General features: G+C 35.9%; 1 pseudogene; it reads right to left on the reverse strand.

Moving 5' to 3' along the window:
• Positions 1-288: 288 nt before the first annotated feature.
• The window catches only part of LOC105521133, a 124,584-nt pseudogene continuing 110,442 nt past the window's right edge, over positions 289-14,430 (reverse strand).

Consider the following 14,430-nt stretch of genomic DNA (forward strand, 5'->3'; position numbering starts at 1 on the left):
AGTGGATTGTGTGAAGTTGCCAGTTGTTTTTACTATAATAAGTTTAAAAACAAAGAATATATTTTATTCCAAAGACAGTTTTGGTGAGGTGTTTAAAGCATGGAATGTATTTCCCAGTGATAGAATGTTTGAAAAATTAGTTAGGTTCCCTATCAATCCTGTTAGTTGATATAGAGCTAAATCTAAAAACTGATATTGGGTGACCAGAACTGCTGTTTGATTTCTGTTTGGACCTCTGAACTTTTTATTGGTCTCCTGTTACTCAAAGGGCACCTTGCTTCTGCTGCCTCAAAACCTCAGAACTTTAGTGTCACTGGTGTCAGATGCTACTTTGTCATCCACTATCCTGCAGGTGGCTGTCTTTCGGATGGCTTGCATGGGGTTGCTGCTATCCAGGGCATCACTGGGATTGAAGTCCCTCCCATCTTCCAGCAGGCAGCAGTAAGGTGGCCAGCTCAGCTGGCAGTTTGACCTTGATGCTCAGCAGGGCCTCCTCATACATCCGGGCCTGGTGCCATCCTTCTGCCAGAGTCTGTGCCAGCTCTGACTCCAGGTGCAGCAGAACCCCGTTGAGCTGCTCCATCTGCATGGCATAGAGGGCCTCCATCTCCCTCAACTGTTCTCCAAGCTGGCCTTAAGATTTCTCCTAGAGTCCAGGTTGATCTCCAAGGACTGGACTGTACCTCTCAGCTCCATGAGCATCATCTTAGCATTTCTGATTTTGGCGACTGCATGGTGATGACTGTGGTGCTCTCCTCAATCTGCTGGAACCAGTATTTTCCAGTTCCTCTAGGTTCTTCTGAGCCAGCTCATTACACTGATCTGCCAGGATCTTGCTGGGGTCCTGAGATTTAGGGACATCTACCTCTATGGTTAAACCAGAACTGGGAAACTGGACTTGTAAGTCTTTTTTTTCCTCCTTGTGGTTCTTCTTCATGAAGAGGAACTCCTCCTTGAGAGCCGAGATCTGTCTTCAGCTGCAGCTGAGTGACATTGGTGTCATCAGTGACCTTCCTGAGCCCACAAATGTGGCTCTCCACAGATGGGTGTATGGCCAGCTCTGTCTCATTCTCGACTCTAAAATCACCAGCAGCAAGATAGGCATTGTCAATCTGCCGAACAATGTGGGCATTGTCCACAGAATTTGCAAAGGTCTGAGCCCTCAAGTCCTCTATGGTCTTAACATAATGTCCCCAGTCTCTGACCTGGGGCCCCTTCTTCTCTAGATGTTCCCAGATTTTGGTTTCTAGCCTCCGATTCTCAGTCTCCAGGCCACTCATTCTGTCCAGGTAGGAGGCTAAGCAGTTATTCAGGCCTGGCATGGCCTCGTTCTTACTCTGTATGCCCTGCTATTTCTACCAGATACCCAGCCGACCCAGAAGCTGGTGGAGCTGAAAGAAAAGATCCAGGAGTTAGAGCCCATAATGCTTGCATAAAAGATAGCCAGGCTACTGGTGAGCAACTGGAAGGACCTCACAGACAGGCAGTTAGTGGAGAAAGTGGTGGAGTGGGTGATGAATCTCATATCTCAGGGGAGAAAAGCAAGAGGATAGGATTCAGGTTTTGCTGCGCTGCTGTTCAATTTTTCTTTTTCCTAAGGATATTCTCATTGGTGATTTCAGAAACAACTTTCTTCCTATTTATTCCATCCCGGACTCCAGTACATCTTGCCACCAGCATCCACACCTTATCCTTGGAAGGAAGAGCTCCTATCACCTAGGATTGTTGTGGAAACGGGGATTTAGTGGCAGATTAGAAGCAGAAACATTGACTAAACTTAGATATTTGCTTAATTTAATTCAACAGAATATGGTAAACCTCATTTATCTGTATTCTGCAATGCTAAGATATATAGAGAATTTAAAGACAAATGAGACACAGTTCCAGATCTCAAGAAGCTTTCAGTTTATGGAAAGGCACAGAAGATATTAAGATCTCTTGGATAAAAGACCTCGTCTGGAAAGTATCATATACAAATGTCAAATGAAATATATAAATGGAGATATGAGTACATCTGTTTGAGGAATCCTGTAAGGTTCACAGAGTGGTCAACAGTAGAAATGGACCTTGAATGATCTAGGGACTATTGAAAATCATAGTTGGGAATGTGGCCCTTATGGGCCAGAATGCTTCATAGTCATGTATAGGAGATTTTGAAGTAAGATGCTATTGGTGAAACCCACCTCCAATATTTCAATGTAGGTTCTTTCTATTTTCCCGAAGTGTCAGCTGGTCTGAGAAATAAAGAGAAAGAGTACAAAGAGAGGAATTTTACAGCTGGGCTGCTAGGGGTGATATCACATATCGGTAGGTCTGTGATGCCCACTTGAGCTGTAAAACCAGCAAGTTTTTATTAAGGATTTCAAAAGGGGAGGGGATGTACAAACAGGGAGTAAGTCACATGCTTTAAGAGGCAAAGAGCAGAGCAAAGATCACATGCTTCTGAGGAAAGAGGGCAAGGACAAAATCAGAACTCCTGATAAGGGTCTATGTTCAGCAGTGCATGTATTGTCTTGATAAACATCTTAACAGAAAACAGGGTTCAGAAGCAGAGAACAGGTCTGACCTCAAATTTACCAGGGCTGGGGTTTCCCAATCTTAGTAAGCCTGAGGGTACTGCAGGAGACCAGGCTGTAGCTCAGTCCTTATCTCAACCGCATAGGACAGACTCCCAGAGTGGCCATTTATAGATTCCCCCCCGGTAATGCAATTCTTTTCCTAGGGTCTTAATATTATATTCCTTGCTAGGAAAAGAATTTAGTGATATCTGTCCTACTTGCACATCTGTTTATAAGCTCTCTGCAAGAAGAAAAATATGATTCTATTCTGCCACAGGCAGTCAGACCTTATGGTTGTCTTCCCTTGTTCCCTGAAAATTGCTGTTATTCTGTTCTTTTTCAAGGTGCATTGATTTCATATTGTTCAAACACACGTTTTACAATCAATTTGTACAGTTAACGCAATCATCATAGTGGACCTGAGGTGATGCACATCCTCAGCTTACAAAGATAACAGGATTAAGAGATTAAAGTAAGACAGGCATAAGAAATTATAAGAGTATTATTGGGGAAGTGATAAAAAGGTCCATGAAATCTTCATAATTTATGTTTCCTCTGCTGTGGCTCCAGCCAGTCCCTCCATTCGGGGTCCCTGACTTCCCGCAAAAAGATGCAGCTTTTTAATTCCTGATTTTGGAATATATTAGAGAATTAAAGGTGAAAATTATAAAGGAGCAGGACATGGTGGCTCATGTTTATAATCCCAACAATTTGGGAGGCTGAGGCAGGAGGATTGCTTGAGGCCAGGAGTTTAAGACATACTTGGGCAACATAATGAGACCCTATTTCTTAAAAAAAAAAAAAAAAAAATAGCCTGGTGTGGTGGTATATGTCTCAGCTACTCAGGAGTCTGAGGTGAGAGGATTACTTCAGACCAGGAGTTCAAGGTTATAGTGAGCTATAATCATGCCACTATACTCCAGCCTGGGTGACAGAGCAAGGCCCTATCTCAAAAAACAAAAAAAAAAGAAGGAAAAAAAGAAAATTAAAAAAGGAGAACATCCTCTGAATGCATACTCTCTTGCCTATGTTTGTAAATATGACAGGCCTGTACACACAATTTTATTGAGAAATGAAAGCCAGTTTGGGAATAACAAACTTTTTTTTTTGTCAATACCTGAACTTGAATTTAATTGAATTCAAAGTTTTAAATGAACACTAAGCTAAATATCTATTTTAACTTTAATATCTTTAATAAAGCTTTGTAGAATTTTCTTATTAAACATTGCATAAGTAATTTCTGTTTGTTACAGAAGAATTGAAGAATACTAATAAAATAAAACTAATAAATCATTCCAAATCAAAATGTTAGTAACATATGTCAATGTAAGAACAGTCACTCAGTGTTTTTGTGCTACATGATAGGAATGTCCACATAAAAATAAGAAAATAAAAAGCAATTTATCAACATTGAATCTTTGGGAAAGGGACAACATTATAAATTTTGAACAATTTCTGTATTATTACAGATGAGACTTCTTTTAAGAAGTCTCCAGCTACTAAAAGCAGGCAGATTTTGGAGAAAGCAAATAAAAAGCACAGAATGACACCACAGAATTCTTAATTTGAAGGGATGAAGGCCAGAGGAGAAGGTAGATAATTAAAGATGGAGACTGTATTAATGTTGAGTATGCTGACACAATAGACCCCAAACTTCCAGTGTCAAAAAAAAAAAGGCCTGATTTATTTCTTTTCTTTCTTTCTTTCTTTTTTTTTTTTTTTGGCACAGCGTCTAACTCTGTTGCTCAGGCTGGAGTGCAGTTGCACAATCTTGGCTCACTGTGACCTCTGTCTCCCAGGCTCAAGAGATCCTCCTACTTCAGCCTCCCTAGTAGCTGGAACCACAGGCTCCTGCTCTCTTGCATGGCTAATTTTTTGTGTTTTTTGTAGAGACAGGGTTTTGCCATCTTGCCCAGGCTGGTCTCAAACTCCTGAACTCAAATGATTCTCCTGCCTTGGCCTCCTGAAATGCTGAGATTACAGGAGTGAGCCACCATGCCTGGCCTATTTCTTTCTCAGTTAATTGTCCTGGCTGTTATTTGGGTTGATAGCTGCATTTTCTCTTTGCAGACATCCAGGGCAGACTGATGGCTACTTTGCCATCTTCAATATGTGGATTCCAAAGTTACCAGGGGCATAACCATCAGCCAGAGTGGGGAATGGAGAGCATAGAGGTTGCTCATAGGAGGTTTGTTTGAGCCACTTTTGGAAGTTATACGCATGACTTCTCTTTACAGTACCTTCATTAAAACAGCCATGTGTCTACACTCAATTGCAAGGGAGGCTAACTGTAGTCTAGCTGTGTTCCCAAGAAGAGGCAACCAGTATCTGTTTATCTGCTTGTGTGTTATCTGTCTGGTGAACAGATAGCTAGCTCAGCCACAGAAATGATTCTACTTTAGGTACTATTTTGTGTTTAATTATGGCATACCAAAGAAAACCTCTGGGTGGACTTATGTCCACTTTATATTGCATAGCTTCTTTTCAGCAAATACATATTAGTGTATACATATACATATTAGTAGCAAATATATATTAGCATACATTATTAGTATAATGAAAAGCTTTTCTTTAAATAAGCAAGGTTAATATTACCCCAAATATTATGATCCAGAATACACTCAATGTTAATATTTATGCATATATATGTCTTTTTAGATAATCTATTTACCTATCATCTATCCATTTAATAATGCTCCATTGAATTTGTCCAATAATTTGGTTGCCAGGAATAAGGTCAGATCTTGCTATTGTAAGTGAAAATAAATTTATTTTAAGATACCAGATAGCTCACAGATTCAGTGAGAGATTCTAGAATACCAGGTTCTGATGCTACCCCAACAGGAACAATGCAGCCAGTAAAACTGCCCAATCACATGATAGAAATATTTCTGTCATCAGAACCTTTTGCTCCACACCAATGATGGTGGGGGAACTGGATACCATATAGCTAGCCTAGTTGCTCCAGAAGAACCAAATGCCTCTATTTCCATGCTTTCCAGAACATGTGAAGTCCTCTCACATAGAGAGCATCTCACAGCATTCACTTTGCATCTAAATTTTGCATATGTGCATATGATTTTTAGAATCCAGATCAAATACTTATATCACTGATATCCTGTAATAAGGAGCATAAGATTTTGCATTAGATTTTAAATCTTTGTAGCAGATAGGAAGGCAAATTATGAGTTATCGAAGTAAGAATTGCGTGAACCCATTTAAAATACTTGCCAGCTCGGAAAGGTGGCTCTCACCTGTAATTCCAGCACTTTGGAAGGCTGAGGCAGGTGGATCCTGTGAACTCAGGAGTTCAAGACCAGCCTGGGCAACATGGTGAAATGCCATCTCTAAGAAGAATACAAAAATTAACCTGGCATGGTGGCACGCACTTGTAGTGCCAGCTATTTGGGAGGCTGATGCAGGAAGATCCATTGAGCCTTGAGAGGTTGAGGCTACAGTGAGCAGTGATCATGCTCTAGCCTGTGGACTCTAGCCTGTGCAACAGAATGAGACCCTGTCTCAAAAAAATAGAGCAGAATAAAATAAAATATTTTCCAATGAGATTTGTCTCAAGTATTTGTTTCTTAATGGTTATTTTAAAAGCTATTATTGTTATATTTTTAACTAGCCAGCTACTGAACTGTACTCTAGTTTCAAGAGTTTTTCAGTTTATTTTTGTGTGGTTTTTAGATAGAGAATTATATTTGCAATAATGGTATTTATCTTTTCATTTATAATATTTATGCCCTGTTTCATTTCTTTGTCTACAGCATTAACTGTTTTACCAAAGTTATCTTAAATAACACATGCTCTTTCAAGTCCTCTCTAAATAAGAGAGATAAATACTTGATGATACTTGTAGGTATAATGCCTCTTTTAAGTAGATATTTAATAATAGGAAAATATTACTGACTCTAAATGCTTTGCTGAACCTGTTTGCTTAAGGAATTATCTTTATGGTTTGTAAAGGGGAGAACTAGTGGTTCTAAGATTCCAGTATAAAACTAGTAATTAGACTAATTTAAATAAAAAATAACTTTAATTATAATAAAACTAGTTTAAAAGTAGATTAATATAGAGGAGAAAATAAAATCACCAATAATTTCATTGTTCAAGATGGCCTGATAACTATATATGCATCTCTGCATATCCTTCCAAAAGCCACTGCCGACACACACACACACGCATTTAAAAAACTGAATCATATGAATGTTTTGAATATACTATTTAATTATAAATTGAGTATATTATTGTGTCAATCATTGTCATTTTATTGCAAAATTTGATATAATTTATTTATTTAATCCAGAAAAGTTTTAACTGCAAACATGTGTTATGGGATACCTGATTTCCCCCAGATCTAATCTACCTCTTCGTTCTAGTCTACATTTTAAAAACTCTTCATTGAGATTTTAAAATTTAGTAGTCTTCACTTTTGAAGCCCTTTAAGGGTTGAATTTTTGTTTTATTTAGAGTATTCTGAGTCTTTTATTATGGATGAAATAAATAGTGTTTTATAAATCAACATGTCTCTATATTTTATCATGTAGACTGATTAGCCAGTAAGAATAATTTCTTATCTTTATTTTTAATTTTTCTGACTTCAAAGTCCAAATTCATTCAGTCTGTGGAAAAGTAATGATGTGCAAAGGAAAGATTAATCAAAATAAGAACAGATGCAAAAAAAAAATTTATTAGCTTCCCACAGCATACAACTTTTATATAACTTTGTGAAATTTTTCCATTGTTATGTTAAATTTGTGTGATGTAACATCAGTTAATGATCCCTTAAGAATATGAATTAATAATAGAAGTCCAGTTTTGTTTTAAAGATTTTAGATAATCCTGAAGCAATTCTAGATAAGTAGAAGAAAGTTCTGAGTTTGAATAAATGAGGCTGGGTATAGGCAGCCAATCTAAAGAAATTTCAGCAGCAGTAGTAGAAATTTTATGTGTGTGTATGTGAAATATATCAGCAATTGTTGTTGTATTTTGAAGAAAATTTTTAACTATCCCTCCTCAAGACCCATTAAACTTTCTGTTTGCATTAATTTTGTCTTAACACTCAGAGTAAACTAAATAGAACAGAACTTTAAAATTTTAGCTCTGTGTATAGTTTACATTAATATAGGGTTTCGAAAAACAAAAGTAATAATACTAAAAACTTCAAAAATATGGATGAGTAAAATAAATGCAAATCATCCTCAGTCTTATTATACAACAATAGTAGCATTTCAGAGTTTTGTCTTTCACATATACTCACAGAATGAAAACATACTAAATATATCTGTTTTAGTGTTCTCTTTTCACTTAATTTTTAAATGTCTTCCCATGTTATTAAATTTCTTTGAATCACAATTTTTAACTACAGTGATTTATTTTGTATATTTGAATAACTCATATGATCATATTTTTCTCAAAATTATTGTGTTTATAAAGAAAATACATAGAAAGTCCTTGTGACTATATCTTTATGTATGTTCTCAGTTGTTACAATAGATTCTTAGAACTTGACTTTTATCCAAAATGACCTAACAAAATTTTCCTATTTTTTTCCCGTAATGAGGTTGAATAAACGTGATTTCCACAGGGTGGGAAAGGTAATCCACTATAAACTGGCTATTTATTTTATTTGAGCTTGTTCATTTATCCGTTTATTTGTTCTTTTATCAATGATTATGCAGTCTGTATTCACACTACTGAATCAGACACTAGAGATTCCAATATGAAGAAGACAATGTACTTTGGAAGAGAGAGAGGGGTTAATTTTTTATGATAGTATGATACGCAGTACTATACAGGTTCTGTATTTGGGATGGCAGTATTATTTAGTATTTCAGAACTTTAGCTCTCAAATAATAATGAATGGATTCAAAGTCTGCTCCATATCTCACCAGCCAGGTGGTCTTGGACAAATGTTTAATTTTTTGGTTCCAGTTTTCTCATCTGTTAGATAAGGATGATAACATTACCCACATTATGGAATTGTTTTGAGGCATAAATGAGGTATTATCTGTCTCTATAATACTGTGTGACACATAACTGTATATTAATGTTAACTACTGTTATTCGTGCTCTTGTTATTAAGGAATAATTATGCCAAAAGGTGAAAGAGAGAGGATGACTAACACAAGATGAGAAGAAAAGGGCATCATGATTAAGCAGAGAAGGGAGGGAGAGGCACTCCAAGTGGGAGATGGAGAGAAAATAGTGCAGAGCAGTAAGGTGTAGATATGCAGAACAGGTTCAGACAACTGTGATCTTTTATACAGAACTCGATGTGTAATGGTGAGTCATTTGAACTTTATCCTGAAAACTTCTAAGCCTTACAAGAAAAGAAGTAGCATGATTAGATTTGGATATCAGAAATATTGTATAGTAAATGATGTGGAAAACAAATCTGAGTGTGAGCAGCTGAGATCAGAGAGGCTTATGAGACAGACCTAACTGTCCAAGTGAGAAACTGAAGACATAAATTAAAGCTTAAATATTAAAGATTGAACCAGGCATATGGTCTACAAATTATTTATGACACATATGTGATGAAAAGGTGGGATTTAAAGCTGATGCCCAGATTTCCAGCTTATGCAAATTGATGACAATGTTATTAGCCAAGATAGAGAACATAATAAGTGCTTATTACAATATTTAATATTATTTAGTTCTCAATTTGTGTCAGGCTCAAGCTCCAAATAATTTTTTTTTTGAGACGGAATCTCGCTCTGTCACCAGGTTGGCATGCAGTGGCGTGATCTCACTCACTGCAACCTCTGCCTCCAGGTTCAAGCGATTCTCCTGCCTCAGCCTCCTGAGTAGCCGGGACTGCAGCCAAACACCACCACGCCCAGCTAATTTTTGTATTTTTAGTAGAGATGGGGTTTCACCATGTCAGCCAGGATGATCTCAATCTCTTGACCTCACGATCCACCTGCCTTGGCCTCCCAAAGTGCTGGGATTACAGGCGTGAGCCACCAGGCCTGGCCTCCAAATACTTTTTTTTTTTTTTTTTTTTAAGAGAGTCTCACTCTTATTGCCAATGCTGGAGTGCAATGGTGCTATCATAGCTTGCTGTAAACTGGAACTCGTGGGCTCCAGTGATCCTCCCATGTCAGAGCAGCTATCCCATCCACCATCATGTACAACTAATTGTTAAACTTTTTGTGGAAACATGGTCTCACTATGTTGCCCTGGCTGGTCTTGAATTCTTGACCTCAAACTATCTTTGCACCTTGGCCTCTTAAAATGCTGAGATTCCAAATATTCTTAATGCAATAACTCATTTAATTCTTACGATAATGCTACAAAATAATATTTTTCCATTTTACAGATAAGGAAATTGTAGACATGAGAAATAAATAATTTTCCAAGGTCACATAGTTAGCGACCAGGAGAGTGGAATTGCAAATATGGCTGAATAGTTGCAGAGCTTATGCCCTTGAGTTCCATGCCACACAGCTCTGCTACTGAGAAGAGGAACAAATCTGAAGGAGGAGTTGGCCTCTACAAAGATAGATAAGGCTTAATGTAAAGATTTTGGTTCTCTTTTGAACATCATTCTATACAATTAGTATCAATACAGTGCTATATTCGTTCATTATTTTAATAACTAATCAAATTCACTGTGTCTTCATTTTGTAACATAAATATAAATCAAATACATATACATAAATTTATGTATGTACATACACACATATATACATATATATAAAAATATAACACTTCCAAACAATGGACTAGTTACCACATCAAAATAATGTGGGCTTAGTCTAGAATGACTTATTATTCATAAATATATGATTGGTTTTAGTGCTTAAAATTTTTATTTTTAAATGTTCATACCATTATGCCAAGCTTTTCTTTATCTCCTCATGAGTAAAGATTCTATTAATATTTCCCAGACCTGTAGCTAATTCAGTATTATTTACATCTGTGGATCAGGGATGGAAACCAAATATAATCTTACACATCTTCCACCTATGTCTCGAGAAATCATAAGCATCTTCTTAAACTCTATATTGGTTTATTACTACATATTTGTGTTAACTAGATTAGTTTTATCTATAGTAATAAACTCTTAAATATGCTAATGAACAATTCTGTCCCTGAATTATTTGATTGATACTGTCATGGGACCCATTGATTACACATTTCAAACTGCCAAATGTTAGTATGTCATTTTACTTAATAAATGACTGCACATATTGAAATAAACTCAAGGGCTAGGTAAATTTATAGATCTAATGGGAGTTCCACTTTTCCTGGTTATGTAGCTTCCACAAGCTTTAATTCAGTGATTACACATTTCTTATTAGGTAAGCAAATCTAAGACACCAACAACATGAATACAGGCCATGAAACAAATGAATGATTTTCTCAGATGATATGAGGGGGCAACAAAGCATATGAAAAACTATTATTTGTTTCAAATTATAAATCTATAATGATTATTATTAAATTAGTCTTTCAAAGTAGGGCAGATAAGAAAAGTAAAAATACCAGTTTAATTTTCTATATATCAAACAGAACTGCAAATGTATTCATTTATTAATGTTCTACTTGAGACTGCCAATCTTGTAGGTGCTCAGTTTCCTCTCTTACTCTCTACAGAAGTTATTTCAATCTTTTCTATTCTTCCAGATCTTCTATGAAACCAGGTACTTGTTCGTCATCAGATGATGATTTTACCTCATAAGTTTTAGAGAAAATGAGAATTATAGGTAAGAATTACCTCACCATCCTTTTTTCCTCTCAGTAAAATTCAAGAAGTGACTTTCCTTCTAGGGCCATTCTCTTAGGTAGCATTTCCTGTCTTCTCTTCCAGAAACAGACTCCATCAGTTGTCCCTCTCTCTCTATCTTCATTGTCTCCCTTCCTGGTAACTGTTTCTCAACAACATTTAAAGCTTCTTGAATCTCCTGATCAATGTTAATTTTCTAGGACTCCTGTAACAAAGTATCACACACAGGATGGTTAAAGGGCAAAAACTTACCATCTCACAACTCTGGGCTACCTCTTCGTAGCTTCTGGTGGTTTCCTGGTAATCTTTGGTGTTTCCTGGCTTGCAGACACTTAATTCCCTTCTCTGCTTTTGATGTCCTGTGGTGTTCCCTCTGTGTCTCTGTTTTCACATGGGCATGTGCTTATGAAGATACTAGTCATATTGGATGAGAGGCCAACCCTACTCCAGCATGACCTCATCTTAACTAGTAACATCTGCAATACCCTAATTCTAAATAAAAAGTCACATTGCAAAGTACTGGGGGTTAGGACTTCATAATACATGTATACTTTTGGTTGGGGACACAGTCCAACCCATAACACTACCTTAATAAAACAAAATACTAAACTTTCAAACATTCTTTAACTAGACTTTGTGTTTCAGCCACAATTTTTATCTTTTCTTTCCTTTACAATCACACTTTTAAAGGTTTTGTAAACTATTTTTGCCTTTACTTTCTCTGCAATCCACTTTTTAAATCAAGCTTACAAAGAAAATTGTCTTTCCTTGTATGTGTGTAAATGTAATTTGCCCTGATTATGCAAAAATAACACTCAACCTGATAGTTCTATTTCTCAGTGGTAATTAATCTATTAACATTTTGATTTTATATGTAACAATAAGCTATCATGTATTCAGCATCTGGTTCCAGATATATTGGTAAATATAACTCATTTTATTCTCACTATTTTGAAGATGAAAAATATATGTAAATTTAATTTTATTGGCTTTGTTCACATGAGGCTCCCCACTGGGAAATATATTCTTCTTCGATTGCTGACAAAACCTGGTTTCAGTAAACCCATAAGCTTGGGATCCAGACTGAGAAAAGTGTGGTTAAATTCATCAAAATAATGTCACCCTTTAAGCTTCATGGAGGACAAGCAGCTGTTTTTCTTCTAGACTCAATGTGCTTTATTTTGAGTCTAATGTTATATAATATATATTAGTCTGTGTGTGTGTGTGTGATAAACACACATAACACACTAACATTTAGTGTATTCAGGCCACCATTATATTCATTTATACATGTTGAGCATCCCTAATCCAAAAATCCGAAATCCAGTATGGTCCAAAGAGCATTTATTTTGAGCATGACGTTTGAATGTCATGTCTACACTCAAAAAGTTTCAGATTTTGTGTCATTTTGCATTTCAGATTTTCAGATTAAGGATGCTCAACCTGCGCTATGCCAACAATCTTCTAAGTGTCCTTTCTTCTAGCCTTACTCTTTTCTAATCAATATAACAATAAACGAACACAAGAAAACATTCTCACTTTACCTAATAATAAAATAAATATAGAATATAAAGAAGTTTAAAAAATTCACATATCACATCGGCATAGATAACGAGTATTAATAATATTCAGTCTTGGCAAGATTTTACATACTGTTAGTTTAAGTGTTGATGTCCTGGAGGATCACTGGCAAATTACAGAACTACTGTAACTGGTTTTTCATTTGCCAGCGAAGACTGTTGAACAATCCCATCAATAAATGTTTCCTGAGACAAAAATTTCACAACCTCTCATTATTTCTGAAAGCCACCCTGCCCCCGCCATCAATTCCTCCTCACTCTCAGGAAATTACCTGTAAGAAAATGAAGCAGTGTTCTGTCATTAGAAAGACAACTTTCTAATGGTGTACAATTACTTTTGTCTTTTGTTCCCTGTTATTCTCAGTTGGACAGGGACTTCCTTTGCAATTTCATTTTATTTTTCCTCAATCATTAATGCCCGTCTTCAGAAGATTAATCTCAACAACACAAATATACTCAACACTTCTTGTCTTTTTGTTTTAAACTCAATGTGTGTATTTATCCATTTCCACTTTACATTCCCATTTGTTGACTCTTCTTTATAACAAAACTTCTTAAAATTTTTGCATAAATTCTGCTTTTTTTCACTATTAACTCTTTTTATTTTTTCCAACCTTATTAAAGAACAAATAACAAATGAAATGTATATATTTACAGTGTACAACATGATGTTTTGAAATGTGTACACATTGTGAAATGATTTCTGTAATCAAGGTGATGAACATATCCATCACCTCACCTAGTTTTTTTTCCAGTGAGAAAATTTAAGATCTAGACTCAGCAAATTTTGAGTATAAAATACAGTATTATTAACTAAAGCCACTATGCTCTACATTAGATCTTTAGAACTTATTCATCCTCCATAATCAAAAATTTGTACTATTTTTCCAGTATGTTCTCATTCTTCCCACCTTCTTCCCTCTGGAAACTCATCATTCTTGTGTTTGTTTCAATGAGTTTGCATTTTTTTATATTCCTCATAGAAGTGAGACCATGCAATATTTGTCTTTTTGTGCATGATTTATGTCACATAGCTTAATGTCCTCCAGATCTATCTATGTCATCACAAATGACAGCATTGTCTTCTTTTTTAAAGGCTAAATAATATTCCATTGTGTGTGTGTGTGTGTGTGTATGTGTGTGTGTATGCATATGTGTGTGTCTTTTTGCTTGTAATTGTTTGGGTATTTCAGATATTTTGTGGTTCTATATTATATATATACATTTATGTGTAATTTTCTTTATCTGTTTATCTTTGTTGAATGATCAGGGTGATTTCATGTCTTGACTATTCTGAATAATGCTGCAATTAATATAGGAGTGCAGATATCTCTTCAATTTACTGACCTCATTTTCTTTGAGTATATACCCAGATGTAGGATTGCTGAATCACATAATATTTCTATTTTTAATATTTTGAGGAACCTCCATATTGTTTTCCATAATAGCTGTCCTAATTTACATCCTCACAAACAGTGTACAAGTTGGCACACAACTGTCCGTTTTCTCCACATTCTTATCAGCACTTACATTTTCTGTTACTAATAATAGATAT

The sequence above is a fragment of the Colobus angolensis genome, unplaced genomic scaffold, assembly GCF_000951035.1.
Source record: "Colobus angolensis palliatus isolate OR3802 unplaced genomic scaffold, Cang.pa_1.0 Scaffold398, whole genome shotgun sequence".
NCBI classification, from domain to species: domain Eukaryota; kingdom Metazoa; phylum Chordata; class Mammalia; order Primates; family Cercopithecidae; genus Colobus; species Colobus angolensis.